General features: G+C 35.7%; 1 protein-coding gene across 1 annotated transcript in view; it reads right to left on the bottom strand.

The window, feature by feature from the left end:
- LOC115448689 overlaps positions 1-16,998 on the bottom strand; it is a 41,703-nt gene that overhangs the window by 23,933 nt on the left and 772 nt on the right. The window lies entirely within an intron of this gene.

Below are 16,998 nucleotides of genomic sequence, written 5' to 3'. Positions count from 1 at the left end.
TGAATCTATATCTATACTATTATATAAAGCTGAAGAGTTTGTTTGTTTGTTTGTTTGTTTGTTTGAACGCGCTAATCTCAGGAACTACCGGTCCAAACTGAAAAATTCTTTTTGCGTTGGATAGCCCTTTGTTCGTGGAGTGCTATAGGCTATATATCATCACGCTATACCCAATAGGAGCGGAGCAGTAATGTCTTATCTCAGGAACTACCGGTTCGAACTGAAAAATTCTTTCTGTGTTGGATAGCCCTTTGTTCGTGGAGTACCATAGGCTATATATCATCACGCTATACCTAATAGGAGCGGAGCAGTATTGTCTTATCTCAGGAACTACCGGTTCCAACTGAAAAATTCTTTTTGCGTTGGATAGCCCTTTGTTCGTGGAGTGCTATAGGCTATATATCATCACGCTATACGCAATAGGAGCGGAGCAGTAATGGCTAATCTCAGAAACTACCGATTCAAACTGAAAAATTCTTTTTGCGTTGGATAGCCCTTTGTTCGTGGAGTACTATAGGCTATATATCATCACGCTATACCCAATAGGAGCGGAGCAGTAATGGCTAATCTACGAAACTACCGATTCAAACTGAAAAATATCTTTTTGTTTTGAATAGTCCTTTGTTTGTGGAGTGCTCAAAGTTATATATCATCACGCTATGACCAATAGGAGCGGAGCAGTAATGTCTAATCTCAGGAACTACCGGTTTCAACTGAAAAATTCGTTTTGTGTTAGATAGCCCTTTATTTGTGGAGCGCTATAGGCTATATATCATCACGCTATGACCAATAGGAGCGAAGCAGTAATGGCTAATTTCAGGAACTACCGGTTTGAACTGAAAAAATCTTTTTGTGTTGGATAGCCCTTTGTTCCTGGAGTGCTATTGGCTATATATCATCACGCTATGACCAATAGGAGCGGAACAGTAATGAAAACATGTTGCAAATCGAGGAAAAATTATTAGTTTTGAGAGCTTCCGTTGCGTGCGCTGCGTAAACGGTTAAAGTTATGCAACAATGATGTATGACGGAATTGTTCCTCTTAAAAAGTTCTAAAAAATATATTATAAAACAAAAGTCCCCCGCTGCATCTGTCTGCCTGAACGTGTTAAACTCAAAAACTTCCCGACGTATTAAGATGAAATTTGGTATGGAGACAGTTTGAGACCCTGGGAAGAACATAGGCTCCCGGGAAACTACTACTTTTATAACGGAAAACTTTAGCCTGAAAAACTTTATAACGCGGGCGGAGCCGCGGGCAAAAGCTAGTTTTTAATAAATTTAATTTATGCGTATAATGGAATATTTTATTAATTTTTTTTTTGCTGGTGGTAGAATATTTATATTCGCCCGTATAGCGACCACCGTACAAGTTTTTATTACCCGCCATAGTGGCTCACGTAATTGTCACGATCTGGGATCATAGATTATTAGAATATACATTCTGTAATAAAAACCAGAACAAGTCTATCAGGTCTAATTAACTTCAAGTAATAAACACTACAAAATTACTTTATCTTCAAAGCCTTCGATGGTCAATTGGTAGGTACTTATCTAATCATAGGAAAACGTCGTGAAACAATAATGTAATTTTACCCGATTCCCAACTTTACATGTGCCACCGAATTCGTGGCTGACAGTACCTGCCAACTGACGTCATTTGTCGCAAGGCTATTCCCGTCCGAGACAGGCGTGACGTCACATATTCCAGAATTCTGCCAAAACCGTCTATGGCCGTCTGGGCTTTGCGTATTCTGAGCATCGGCGTAAAATCGTTATGGCTTTCGCAATTTAGTTTTTAGTGCCTTGTAATAGGTAACTCAGCTGTGAAGGTGAAAGCTTTAATATAATTTGCAAATGTATTCAAAATGTATAGCGGGCAAAAGCTCTATTACTATTTTACTCGTGGTAGGTCTCTCATATGTGAGAGTCCGCCGGGGTAGGTACCACCGCAACGTCTATTTCTGCCGCTAGGTAACAAAGTGTAGTCACTTCTGTGTTCCGGACTGAAGAACATTGTAGCCAGTGTAACTTCTGAACGTAATAAGACTTAACATTTCATGTCTCAGGATGGCGAGCGCAGTGGAATACCAAACAATACTTTGTAATTCAAGGTGTTGGATGGTGTTTCTACTGTTTATGGGCGGTCGTATCGCTTATTAGGCAAACGACAAGCCCGTCTTGTCATTCAAATCAATAAAAAAAACAAAAAGTTCGAAAAGGTATCTGGAAGCATGTTTGTAAACAAATTTGCACGAAATTTGTCGTGCAAACACATCATATGGATTAGTATACAGTCCATTGTTTATTTCGAGAAATATTTCTAGTAATGGCAAAAACACTCATATAAAAGTAACGTTCCATTTATTTCCTCCTATCGTACCATCTTTAATTAAAGATAAATTACTTATCATGCCTAACATCAAAGGTCGTAACGATAGCTCTGTCAAGTGTAGGAAAAGTACTACGGGACCGCTGGGAGCACTCTTTATTTATACTAATTATTATCAATTGATAACTATCAGGCGGTGCTAGTCTATATATATCGGTCTCCAAGCGATATCGATATCAATTGTCCAATAAAAACGTTACGATAGGTCAGACGTTGTTAATGTTAGGTTCATAGTGACTAGTATTGAACGAAAATTATAGTAATTATTGCAAATATTTAGATATAGAAACTTATAATTTTTGTTAGTTTTTGTCGTTAAAATAGGCTCAACCAAATAAAGAAAAAAGTATTAGAACAAATATCTTTTATTTTTGTTAGCTTTTTTCGTAAAATTTTTAAATAATTAAATTAAAAGGTATTAGAATCAAGGCAATACATTAGTACTAAATTATGCACTTAGAAATAAAAATGCATGGTTGAATACGGCGTTGTTTTTTAATGGAGGTTATTCTTAACCCAACGAAATTTCACTATGCATGTTGTTTATAAACCTAAATAAAGTATTAAGTTAATACTTGGATGAAAACAACAAACAAGTCTTCCCCTACCCATAGCATAATTTTTGCACGAACATAAAAAGAGGTTGGCAGCAACTGGCGCGTATAACGAGACGCGTTCCGCGGTCACTCAATTCCATTAGCGTTTGTTTGTTATGCTGGTTTTGTCTGCTACATCACTCACATGTGGAATATCAAATTTAGTACAAACTATTGTAAAAAAACTTCCCTCTTAAAATCCAATTTATCGGTTGTAAAGGTTATTACTGACTATCAATTTTGTATTTCTTTTATTTCTTTACACCAAAGTTTAAATTATTTTTTTGGATTATGTTTAAAAATCAATTTAAAGACAATGTCATTGCTCTACCCACCTTCTCTGATGATAGGCAGGACAACAGGGAGTGTGACACCGTAAACGTTAAGTAAAGTACAATTATAGAAACTCATAAAATTCGAAGTATTTATGCCATAAAAACAATGCCTTAATCAAAGTATATTTATAAGTCCAAACTTAAACCCACCTTTCATATTTCTTTGTTAGTCCACTCAGGTTCAGCTCTTAGCTCACGTTGGCCTTAATAGCATAAACAGTAAAAATACCATCCAACACCATGTTATTACATATTATTTGGTATTCCACTGCGCTCGCCATCCTGAGACATGAGATGTTAAGTCTCATTATGTTCAGTATTTACACTGGCTACAATGTCCTTCAAACCAGAACACAACATTGACTACGCACTGTTACTTGGCGGCAGAAATAGACATTGCGGTGGTACCTACCCAGGCAGACTCTCACATATGAGAGACCTACCACCAATAGACATTACTTTAGTGTTCCCTGAGACTTCCCGAGTTTCATCGCTCGGTGTCATAGAATGCGTTCCAAAATCAGTTGGCTTACAGGAGTTGTAGTGGTGGGTGTTAAGTCTAATGACCACATGTTTTTTAACACAATGAACCAAAGACAAGAAAAACATAAAACGTATGTAAGTTTCGTCCATTAAGCGAGTTTCATAGTTTTTACGGATATTAGGCGCGGCTGACCGCGACCTATATTCATTCCTCAAACAGATACCATTACCATTAAAAGAATGGTTTTATTGCCAATAAGGTTTTAGTTTTTGATGGCCCACTAAGGATTTCGATTAAGGATAATTTGATGCTAATGGAGTGTTCATATTTTCTAACTTACTCATATTGAAAATACTTTTTCTTTTGTATTCCTGATTATGTTTAATTAAATAAACAATATTTACTGCGTAGATTTTATGGAAGACAAAGGTACTATGTAAATAATCAGATTAAAAAAAACGAGAGTTTGAGAAAAGCACGAGCACGCAAAAAATATTATTCTAGTTTATTACATTCCGTTAGATGTTACAATTTCCGTCTAAGCCATTTTATATTCAAATAATTTATATTGCAAACTTATTACAAATTCAAATTAACACAAGATTCAATTCGAGTCGGTGACGTTATATTACGTGCGAGGCAAGACACGGCTCTGAGGTCCTGGCTTTGAATCGATATATATGAAATCGATATCGATTTTTCGACTAAATGTCAGCCCGGAGTCTGCAATTTGTGCGCGATGTGGCGATAAGCTCGCCCTCCATCACATCATGGGACAAAACATACAGGCTAAAAGTGGTTTCGCCATGATTACCTCTGCCAACCTGTTCAGGAATAAAGGCATATGTGTAGATTCGATACTAGAATAAGATTCAAAATTATGCTTCCATAACGAAATACGATATCCCCAAACGACCACAGCAACAACATTTCAATATCCTGGGAAACCATAAACAATAGGGGACCGGCCTATGCTTGATTTTGTACATTATTCTATATGTAATGGTTAATAATACGAAAAAGAAGCACTGCTGCGAAAACTGCATAAATATTGGTTAAACAATTAACGAGTAATTCATATTTAAAATATTGTAATGTGCAGAAGTGGGCGCGATGTGGGGATAACGCTTCATCTCTTTCTTTTGCACGCGTCGTAATTCCCGATGACGTCACATGTGGGTATTTCGTCTCTTTTCTGTTTCTTGTTAACTACCCCTTCCACCAAAATTCAACGACATAACTTGTTGATTTTTTATCGAATTTCAGTAATTCCTTTTGTGTTATAATTTATATTATGTAAATATTTGTTAATAGTAAAGAACAAAATTGAGTCCGGTACCCTATTGCAAACGAAAGCAATAAAACGTGTGCCTCAGCCGTCCCACAGCCAGTCTCCAGAGATCGTTCACCCTATAAGGTCGGCGCACGCTCCTGCAGACTTGACTTACGACTTTTACTTATACTATGGTGTGCGTAAAACTGGTTATACGCGTCCTTTTACCCGCTAAGGAAATATGGAAATATCCATTCGCAGGGACGGAACGAGCTTCGATTAGATTTGCAATGGCTGATACGTCTGACGTTTTTGAGTTCGTCAAGATATGCAATACATGTTGTTCCATGTCATATATGAGCTTGCACCCTATCATATCATAGGACGGAATAGACGCGACGAAAAATGGGTACACTGGTTGGACTACTGCATATCCTTTCTTGGGGAGTGTATCACATTAACTGTGATTACTTCATTAAAGATTAAAGAAGCATCTATGTTTAAAGTAATATGAATCGCTTGCCGTTTTTCCTGACCAATACGACTTAGGTTATTAAAGAAGAGATCTCATTCAGGAACTTCAAATGTTGGCTACGCGTCGATGATTCTTGTAATGTGGATATTTATGGCCATTGATAATCTGTGAATGCCTTGGTGGCAAAGTTGTACTACGGTGCAAGTGCACTGCTTGAGGCCTATAGTTCGATTCCCCGGTCGGGCAAGTTGTGTTAGGATTTTCTACTCAGTATCAGCCCGGAGTATGAAATTTATACCCGATGTCGTAGGCTCGCCCTCAACACATTTAGGAACGGGATACATGGCGGAAAGTGGGTACACCAGTTACGTCTCTGCCTTCCCCTTTCGGCAATAAAGGGCATGAGGGTGTGATAGTTGATTACCATCATAAAACCCACCAAACCGCCTAACTATTGGTTAGATTGCTATGAACAATTAAGAAATGATGACGCTCACGTCAAGCACGTGTCGAATCATGTTTCACACAATATTTGAACAAAATAGATAAAGTACCGTAAATTATTTTATTCTAGATATTATGTAGGTCTCCGTGTTAATAGATTCAGACCTGGTTATAATAAATATTATTACTTTTATGCTGTGATGTTTTGAGAGTATGAATGGTGCTGCATAATCGGAGAAGTCTGAAGTCCCGCTACCACATAGAAAAATAAAGTAAATATTTCCTAATAATTTTTATGAGGTAAGTGTGGTCATTAACAATTTAATGCAGAAACATCATAATCCTAGCATGCTTTATTGTTCATCACAATCTTAGTATGCCTCTTCAAATTTTCTAAATTCTACTGCGCTCGTCACTAATACGCTTCATTCTCATAATGCCAAGTTATTACAGGGCTCATAGAATAATTACCAGGTGTATTGCTACCTTCGTATTGTTCGGATCAGGGATACATCCTCGAGCTTTAGGGCCATACTTGGCCCATACCTAAGCGGATACCCAAAAGTTTGCACTGCCCTGAAGGGCCCCCAAATTTTGATATATTGTCCCTTTTACTACACTACTGATTATTATGTACTACGAATAAAGCACACGCTTGAAAAATGTTGTCCGGTGGCGGAAATAATTTTGCTGGTGGTAGAATATATTTTATATCCACCACTGCTATGATCAGCCTGTGCATATCCAATTCCAACAGGCCGGCATAATTGTCGACTGCCGAGGAGTAATTATCTCTCGTCAGTCGACATTATATTTGAACCCACTCCACATCAGGTGCAGAAATCGTTACGGTGCCACATACCTCACGTATACGAGAGATCTACAACATATCTCTAATTAAAAATCTTTCGACTCCAGTGCCAATGAATTTAGCAAATATTTTGAAAAACACGTCTGCGATACTTCAATGGACGTTTGTTGATAATTAAAAAGTGAAACAATGACTTGTAACTAGAGTTTATTTCCGTCACTGACTCACGAATGTTGTTGTAACACTGCGTTTTCTTTATGAGACGTGGCCAAGGGTAAAAGTATTGAAAAAGGAAATATTTCTGAATATATGTTAATAACATTTTTAATTATATCTGATTTTGTGATTTTTTTTATATGTAACAGCAATAAATTACAAAAAAGAAGTCCTGTGAAAACAGCATTAAAATTCGATAAGAAATGAGAGAGTAATACAAATTTTTTAAAAATGCTACGTGCAGGAGTTGGTGTAGAGTGGGGAAATCGCTCCATCTCTTTCTTTCACACGGATTGTAATGCCCGTTAATGTCAAATACAAGTATTTCGTCCTTTTTCTGTATGTTAACACTCACCCCTACTACCTAATTTAAATTGCCTATAACTTGTGGATTTTTCACCAGATTTCAATGATTTCTTTTGTTTTATAATTAACGTACAAAGTGTATAAAAGTTATAAATAAAAATAAGTCAAATACCCCATTACTAAGTTTGCAAAAGTATTATATAAACCCTTGCCAGAGTAGGAACCGTCCTCTACTTTACAATTATGTGTATAATTAAATCATATTGCATTTATATGACGTTTACAAAATCAGCTCCGAGAAGTCGTGCGTATTCATTAGCAAGGTTATTTCCCGTGAACCACTTGCAAGCAAACAAGGTTTTGCCACACCCAACCCTTTCTTGACAAGCATGATAATGGACCGGTAACATAGTATCCTTAGCTAAATAAGGAAAAGCCGTTCCAGAAGTAGAGGATTTTATAATTTACGAGCGATTGCTCGCGGCTTTGCATAATAATTCCATATTCATAAATAATGATACAATAATAATAAACGTTTATTATCAAAAAGTTAATAATATTGAAATCACAATTCTTGTACTAAGCTTAAATAGCTTGTATCTCAAGACCCTTACAATTTGTATTATTTCACCATTATACATATTTTAGGTTATTGACAATCAACAGATATATTGAATAATTGCCTTGACAATACAAAATAATTTAAACTACCATCCGTCATCAAACCCATGACTTCACGGTTAGAAAGAACAACATATCAGATTCCCTGTAATTTGCAAAACACCTACAAACACCGGAAGGTAAATTCTATATATTTTATACACCTTTTGGATCGACATCGAAATAACTAATAAGTAATAACTGTTGGTACCTATGTATGTATAACACACTAGCTTTTGCCCGTGGCTCGGACCGTGTGAAAAAGTTCTTTGGGAATAAAAGACCCGGTTTATATTTTCCCGGGTGTAGAAATAGCCTATAGTATTAAGAAATGATTAAATATTATTCTTTTGGATGGGCGTGTACCACCTCCGTCTTCATCTACTTTTTCCATCAGGTGAGATGGAAGACAAACGCCTATTTCATTGCAACTATATAAAAAAAAATGTTTTTTATCAGTGAAATAATTTTCAATATTAAGTCAGTAGTTCTAAACATTAGTTCTACATCCCAAACAAATTCACAAAATACTCCTCTTTATAACATTACCCTCTTATTCATAGAGGTGTTTTATCTAAGGACGGAGTAATGCTGTGCCCAACAGCACTGAGAAACTTGCTCTTGCACTTGCTCCGTCCTTAGATAAAAAAACTTCTATAGAATAAACACTTATACAGCTACCTATTGTATTCTACTTATACTTCATACCTTGTACAGTTACCTACATATAAAATATTTTAATTATCCTCAGAAACTCATTTACCTAAGCCGCCAACAATAAAAACATTTACAGGAAATACAAGAATTAATAATATAACTAATAGGAGCGAAGCATCAAAGAAAAATGTTGCAAAAACGGGGAAAATATATTATTTTATAAATATATTCCTTTTGAGAGTTTCCGTTGCGTGCGCCGCGTTAACAGTTAAAGTCACGCAACAAACATGTACTTATGACGGAATTGTTCACCATAAAGAGTTCTAAAAATATATTCAAACAAAGTCCCCTGCCCCATATGTAAGCCAGTTTGAACGCGATAAACAAAAACTACCCAATGGATTTCAATGAAATTTGGTATGAAGATAGTTTAAGACCCTGGGAAGGACATAAGCTACTTTCTATCCCGGGAAAATATATAGCAGGGCTTTTATCCCGGAAAAACATTGGCATGCGGACGGGGCCGCGAGCTAAAGCTAATATTTCTATAACCTTGTACGATGCACAGAAGTACCTACACACTGGCTCATAAATCAAAATAAAAAAGTTAACACCATAGTCATAAAACTACAAGAATTGTTTACATTTTGCATAAATATGTTAAATATCGGCTTTGGTAAGCGTCAATCGTTTTTGCAGTGCTGGCATGAAAAATAATCTCGTAAATAATTTTCAATTTATAAACACATAAACATTTACTACCGCAGGTGTTGCCAGGTGAGTTCGCAAAACCTCTGATTTAATATTTATTTTGTAATGCAGAGTAATTTTGTTACAAAGTATGCGGAATATAAATATATTGTTGCACATTTACTTTGTTCATAACAATATAATAAGTAGCTGGTTTAATTGTATTCCAAAGTTTTTCGAACAATTCTTTATATTTAGTTCTGTAACTATAAGTACATGTTGCGCGACACAAATAAACTTAACGCACTGACGACATTTTTTTAAATTCAATTTAAAATTAAAACTGCATTCTATAACCAAGATTTTATTTATATGTATAGTAATCCATGTAAAAGAAAAATAACCCGCTATAGAAAATAATTCTTAAAATAAAAATCAAAATAAGAGGAGTAATATACACATCATTAGAGAAATCCGTTAGGACTTTTAAAGATTATTCATTGGAACCTAAACTGAATAAGTAAATTTAAATTTAGAACAGTGACATGAGTCACGAAGACTAGCCGCTTTGTAAAGACAAGAAACATGAAAACTATTTCAGACTCTCTGTCTTTAAATATAAATACTAAAATGGCTACAAATAACTTTATTTGCTTAAAACCCATTACTGCTATTTAAACTTAGAACTAGTCTGAGGAAGATGGATTAATTTTCTTACAATACAGACATTTATAACAAAGAAACCATTCGAATGCGCTCTAAATGTCCATGCATCACCAAAATGTGTAACTAAATATAATGTTACGTGATTTGATCCGTTGAAACATATTTACATTCGGGCTATTTATAAAGATTTATTATTATACTCTATACTCCAAAATGGAGCACCAGTTGAATAGAGTTCAGTTGAAATTGTAAAAGATAAATTCAGTAGATTATTTAAAGTGAATTTTATTATCTAAGATTCAAGGTGAAGATTGCATTGCAATTAATACCTTGTAATTTAAAGTGACAAATGAGAATATTAGTATTATTAATAATTTTAATAAGAAAACATTTGCCATTGACACTACTTTTACCTATAGCTTCCTCATAACAACAGTTCCAAGGTCACACAACAAAGTACTTATCTGCGAACAAAACTATAGTTAATCAACGGAAATTCCCCAGTTATTACTAGCAACACCAGACGTAAAATCGACGGATTCTGACGTCATCATACAGAATAAACATAAGATTTTAACAGCAAATACGCGATGACGAATCTCATATCCCAATATAATGAAACAAAATGACGTCAAAACAATGATAGTTCTGCGAAGGAATTGGAAATAATTTATACCCCGAAGGAATATGATTATAATCTTAGTATTTATTATACTAGATTATGACGTCACAACACCGAGATTTCTGTGAAATTTGACGCGAAAATAAATTATATCTTTGCCTCAATACACATGTTACACCTACACACAGAAATATGATTTATTTTATATCTAGCAATCGAAGAGAACTATAAAGATTCTCATTTTGCGTCAGTTTAAGTGGTACCTATCTAGTTAACATAGACATTATATCTTACTTATAAATGTCAAAACTAGCTTTATCTTTTTGAAAAGTACAAAACAGCGTTCTTTTTTTAAATGTGCATGACAAAGTGACCCCACTGTACCTGATGGTAAGTGGAGTGGGATCCAATAGAATGTGGACTGACGAGTGATGATTACCCTTCGACAGTCGACACAATTATGCCGGCCTGTTGGAACCGGATACACACAGGCTGATCCCGAAACAGACAGACTTGCGTGGGCAACTATGGCTGGTTTTAATACCTTGTAGTCACTATCCTGGCAGATATAAAATATATCCTAAATCCTTTTTTTTACTTTGAATGACGAGACAAGCTTGCCGCTCGCCTGATGGTAAGCGATACGACCGCCCAAAAACAGTAAAAACACCATCCAACACCTTGAATTACAAATTATTGTGTGGTATTCCATTGCGCTCGCCATCCTGAGACATGAGATGTTAAGTCTTATTATATCCAGTAGTTACACTGGATACAATATCCTTCAAACCGGAACACAACTGTGACTATAAACTGGTGATTGGCGGCAGAAATAGACATTGCGGTGGTATCTACCCAGGCGGACTCTCACATATGAGAGACCTACCACCAATAACATAACACCGTAACAATTACAGTACTAAAGCAATTTTATACAAAGTAGGTATTTATTTAACAATTCTAATATAATGGAAAGTTCTAGATACTACTTTACACCTTACACATTTGATTTTCAGTCTCATTGCCCTGTAATTAACTAATAACATGTCTCCAAACCAATACAAAGCCATTATTAACTGATAGATATTAAGCAAGAACGTTCACGCTACCTGATAATTTGTATGTTAAATATAACGGTTATTTTGAACCGTATATGCAGTAACAGGTAGCGATACAAGATCTCCATTGTCATTCAACCGAATTAGGGTTGGCAAAACATGTTTTGAAAGCAACTTTTGGTCTTAGTTCTCACCCTTTTAAAGTGATCCTTAGCTACGTTTAGATTTTAAAATACCATCACTTCTCAATGAGTTTCAAGGTCATTACGGATCAAAGAATGCGACACCGTTGTAAATTATAATTTAAACGTTTAGTGCTGCTTTGATATACATACATACATCACGCATTTATCTCCGAAGGGGTATGCAGAGGCGCAACCAGGGCCACTTTTCGTCAAGTGTGTTTCGTCCCATGATGTGATAGGGGGCGAGACTATCGCTATATCGGGCACAAATTCCAGGCCCCAGGCTGATACTGAGCATAAAAAAACAACTATCACTTTGCCCAACCCGAGATTTGAACCCAGGAACTCAGCGCTGCCGTACCGCGCATGCAGTTCAACTACACCACTGAGGCTGTCAGTCTTTAATATACATACAGAAGAAAAATCATTAAATAATACCTTAAAACTGTTGAAAGCATTCACTTTATCGAATAGTTCTAATGCTTTTGTATTTATTTAAAGATAAATGTATCAAAACATTTCACTTAACGACAATAAAGAAATACAATAATCTAATGATCATAAAAAATATAAATATTAACTAATACTCTTATCACTTCTTATCGTACGTGAAGTGATAAAACTTGATTGATATAGATAACACTTTGTGGCATGTGATGCAAAAATTATGGTAAAATACAGAAGGCAAAAATATCAATGTATTTCACGTGGAACTTTTATATTATTTAGATAAGCCCAAGTGATGCGAATCTCTCTAAATACAAGAGAGAGATTGTAGAGAGATACGTTGTATTGCACGCAAAAATGTTCCGTATGTCATCCACACATTGGGCTCAAATTAGCAGGATTTTATAGTTTTATATTACAAAATAACATTGCAAACTCTACTTACACATTTATGTAAGACATCTACACAAAATCCGACTCATATAAAAATATATACGACTTAACTCTGTAACGTATCTAACAAAAGCCGTTCCTTATTCAAAAACACGGACCTGCATTTGATATTTTACAATACCCATTCATCTGTAAACAAACACCGTGCAACCGAGCATAAAAAAAAACAAAGACGAGCCAATGGGTCGAAAAAAAACATTCCGAGTCGACTGTGGAAATTTCCTACGTCTGAAGGACACGGGTCGGCTCGAGTTGTTTGTTTTTAAAAAAAAAACTATTTTTAATCTTTACGCGTCGTTATTTTTTTATAACACTTTTAAAATTTATGTTCCACATTATTTATAAAACGAACAGGCGTCTTAGGTTTTTTTTAGTAATCCATAGAGCAATTTTTTTTATCGAAAGTACTGGCTGGTTTAAAGCATATTGTGTTAACAAGAAAAAATTTGCATTCAAATAACCATACTATATATTAATAGATAGTATTATTATAGACTGATTTCACCAATTCCAATCGTGCGGTATATTCGCACCGATAGCGAAAATAAACCAAACATATTAAAGTTTGTTTGATATACCCACAAGATGGCTAATTTTATTTGGCTAATACGTACCATTATTCGAAGTCAGAGATTAGGATCCCCTATGGAAATCGACCCAAAATCGTAATTTCTTTGAGATCGACTTTGACCGATACCAGAAAGTAAATAACCATTATAGGGCGGAATTATAGTTACATTTAGTACTGTATAAGTACTGGCTTTACAGAAAGTAATCACTCAAAGTTAGGAATCCCCTAATAATCGATCGAAAGCAATCATTATTATTAACATCTAAGACCTCCCCTGAGCTTACGTCCTACGAGCATACGTCATACGTCATATTCGTGCTATAAATTTACGGCACAGAGTTAGGGCGAATATGCAAAGATTTACAAAAAAATACCGCAAAAAACAATTTTCGATCTTTTTAAAAATTTTAAAGTAGCAAAATGTTCCTTATAAAATCGTCTATCTAATAGTATTGGCTGCAAATCAAAATAATGTGCATTTCAGGAGGGGATGCACGGAATCAACAATATTTGTATTTCCAGAGATTAGCCCCTACTAACTTACAAACAAACCCACAAACTTTTCCTCTTTTAATATTAGTATATATTATTACGGATTTGACGAATTATTGTATATCATTCTACTATAATAGTGATAGAAATACAGAAGGCAAAAGACCAGAACGAAGAGTCAATTTCATTGTGCACTGGTAGAACCCTCGCTGAGTGGGCACTCATTAAAATTAGCCCACGCCTGCAGAACAAAGGATGCGTGTCTAAAATGATTGAATCCGAACAAGCCCTTGTGTTAAGACACATCCTTATTAATTGTGAATTGAATCTTTCCTAGCCGAACTTCAGCCACAGTAGCCGATCTCAACGGAGATCGACCAGGTACGCAGGAGATATTATAGTGCACAAGTGTGCGCAATGCACAGGTGCACTCTCTGTTCCTTCACTCTCATAGTCAGTAGAGACGGTTATCTGACATGACCGGAATGAGATCAGGCGTAGAACCAACGGCTTGGGGTATCACACTGCCAACTTCGTGACTCCTAGCTGCGACTGAGTAATTAAGATGGGAAAACCCAGTCACATTTATTTTTGAGCCGACACGTGGTTCAAACCCAGGATCTCAGCGCGGCAGTCGTGGTCCTACCGCGTACGAATCACACCTACGGCACCGAAGCAGTCGGTATATTAATTTTACTCCTATGAAAGAATACAGATATAGTTATGACCAACGATGACTTATCATCAGGACTCATTTGACTTCGTGAGCAAATAAATAATACACATAATGCCTGTTCCCCAAAATGATAGGTAGAGGTAAAAGAGTCCTTTCATAGCATATACAACATAATAATATGTATACTTATAGATATTTTTGCTGGCAGCAGGATATATTTTATATTGGCCCGGATAGCGTTAAAATCCCGCAATAGAAGACTACGTAAGTGTGGCGCGTTCTGGAACCAGCCTATGTATGTATATACGGTTCCAACAGGCCGACATAATTGTGTCGACTGCCGAGGGGTAATCATCTCTCGTCAGCCGACTCCAGTTACCGTCACGTGCAGTGGGGTCACTTTATCGTGCCAGTATGAAAGAAACTCTAACGCAATTAATCCACATGTATTTTTAATAGTATAATATATTTTCACGTACTGAAAATCAAATGCTAACCCTGACTTCACAGCCAAGGCGACATTATTAAATGAAAAAACGAGTAATGTTTACACTGCTGGTTTTCCACACTCGTAGATAAACCACTATCTAATCTAGCGGTGCATGTATAATGACAATTTCTGTTTATCATTACTTTTATATGGCGCAAGATACATTGTTAACCGTTACATATTGAACAACTAAATATCATATAACACACCACGACAGTTGTACGAAAAGCGACATCTAGCGAAATCTTCATTATTGGTAGGTTTTTAATTGTAGTGTTTAATCCATAATTAAATCACTTTACATTTTTGGGTTATAATAATATATAATATCAGCCTTGTATTATTTACCGTCCCATTGCTGGTTACGGGTCTTCTACAACTGAGAGAGATTAGGTCTTAGTCCACAACGCTGTCCTAGGGCGGATTGGTAGACTTCACACACCCTCAAAATACTTCTCAGATATGCAGGTTTCCTCACGACGTTTTTCTTCACCGTTAAAGCATGGGGTAATAAATCAATTTTGTTTAGTTATCCTTGACCGGTATAAATAACTAAGGTATATATTAATTCCCTACAGCCCGTAAGGGTCAAAAATTTATTTGCTTGAGTTAAATACTTCTCTTATGATATTGGTACAATAAAATAATATAGATTCCTTCTTTAACGTTAGAATCTATTCTTGCTAGAATAAAGCAATCGGGCAATATGACTGATGAAAATAATTTTACCATAAATCTCGCCATCGATAAGTCTCAAACACCAACATTGTAATTCAAACTGGATGTTTCACTCCATCGAACCTTCGAGAAACTAATTGATAGTCTACGAAGCTCAACTTTACGAAGGGAGCATTTAATTGCCTATAATTAACATGCATTAAGGGATCGTAAAAGTTGAAAACGAACGTCTATAAAAATCCGTTATTTTTTTGTCCATAACCTTCCTTCTACAGCCACTCTATTTTAACGTAGAGTCGGCGAATAAGATGGTCTGGTGAGATTGATTGACAAAGTATTTATGCTTATTTCTCCTCGACGAATAGGAGCTTATGGTCTTTGAGATTTTTTTTATTGCTTTGGATGATGAGACGAGCTTACCGTTCGCCTGATGATAAACGATACGACCGCCCATAAACAGTAGAAACACTATACAACACATTGAATTAGAAAGTATTACTTGGTATTCCACTGCGCTCGCCATCCTGAGACATGAGATGTTAAGTCTTATGTTCAGTAGTTACACTGGCTACAATGTTCTTCAAACCGGAACACAACTGTTTGTAGCATATGTAATTACTAGGCATTATGAGACTCATAGTGACAAGCGAATAAGTTATTTTGAACAGTTTTGGTGGTGATGAAGAACACAACATGAACATCACACTTCCCGTCATACTTTCAGTTGCATACAACTTGATACAACTTAATAAACATACTGATCAAGGATAAATTTATATTTTAATAATAACTATTAATAACAGCCCGTAACCAACGCGACGCGACGCCGCGATGAATATCTTACGCTAACCCATTACTAATGGATATTTAACAATTTTCTATCTAGATAAGTTCAATTACAGGTCGCTGTAACAGTTTATAATATATAAATACGTATAGGTGCTAAGAAACGTTAATTTAATTTACTTTGCTGCTTTTACGACCGACTCTGACAGCTGTGTATTGATCTTTTCTTGTTAAACGAGAAGATTCTTTTATTTGACTGCTCTGCGCCTTCTTATAAACAGTTGTAAATGGGTATAGGATGAACGAAGCACTGCATGGCACTGAGCTCATCACGCTGAGACTCATTGGCCATAATAATATATAAGTATAATAATCTACTTATTAATTATGCATTATGTACACATGAATCACTTCATATATCAGACTCAATAATAATGTTAACATATATGTTGCAAACCAAAGAATTACATACATTACATTCTAAAGTTATTCCATCAGAAATTGTTGGAGAGAAATGAGAATAAACGTGCATATT

Source organism: Manduca sexta, chromosome 12, assembly GCF_014839805.1.
Source record: "Manduca sexta isolate Smith_Timp_Sample1 chromosome 12, JHU_Msex_v1.0, whole genome shotgun sequence".
Lineage (NCBI taxonomy): Eukaryota > Metazoa > Arthropoda > Insecta > Lepidoptera > Sphingidae > Manduca > Manduca sexta.
This window is presented reverse-complemented; position numbering and strand designations above follow the sequence as displayed.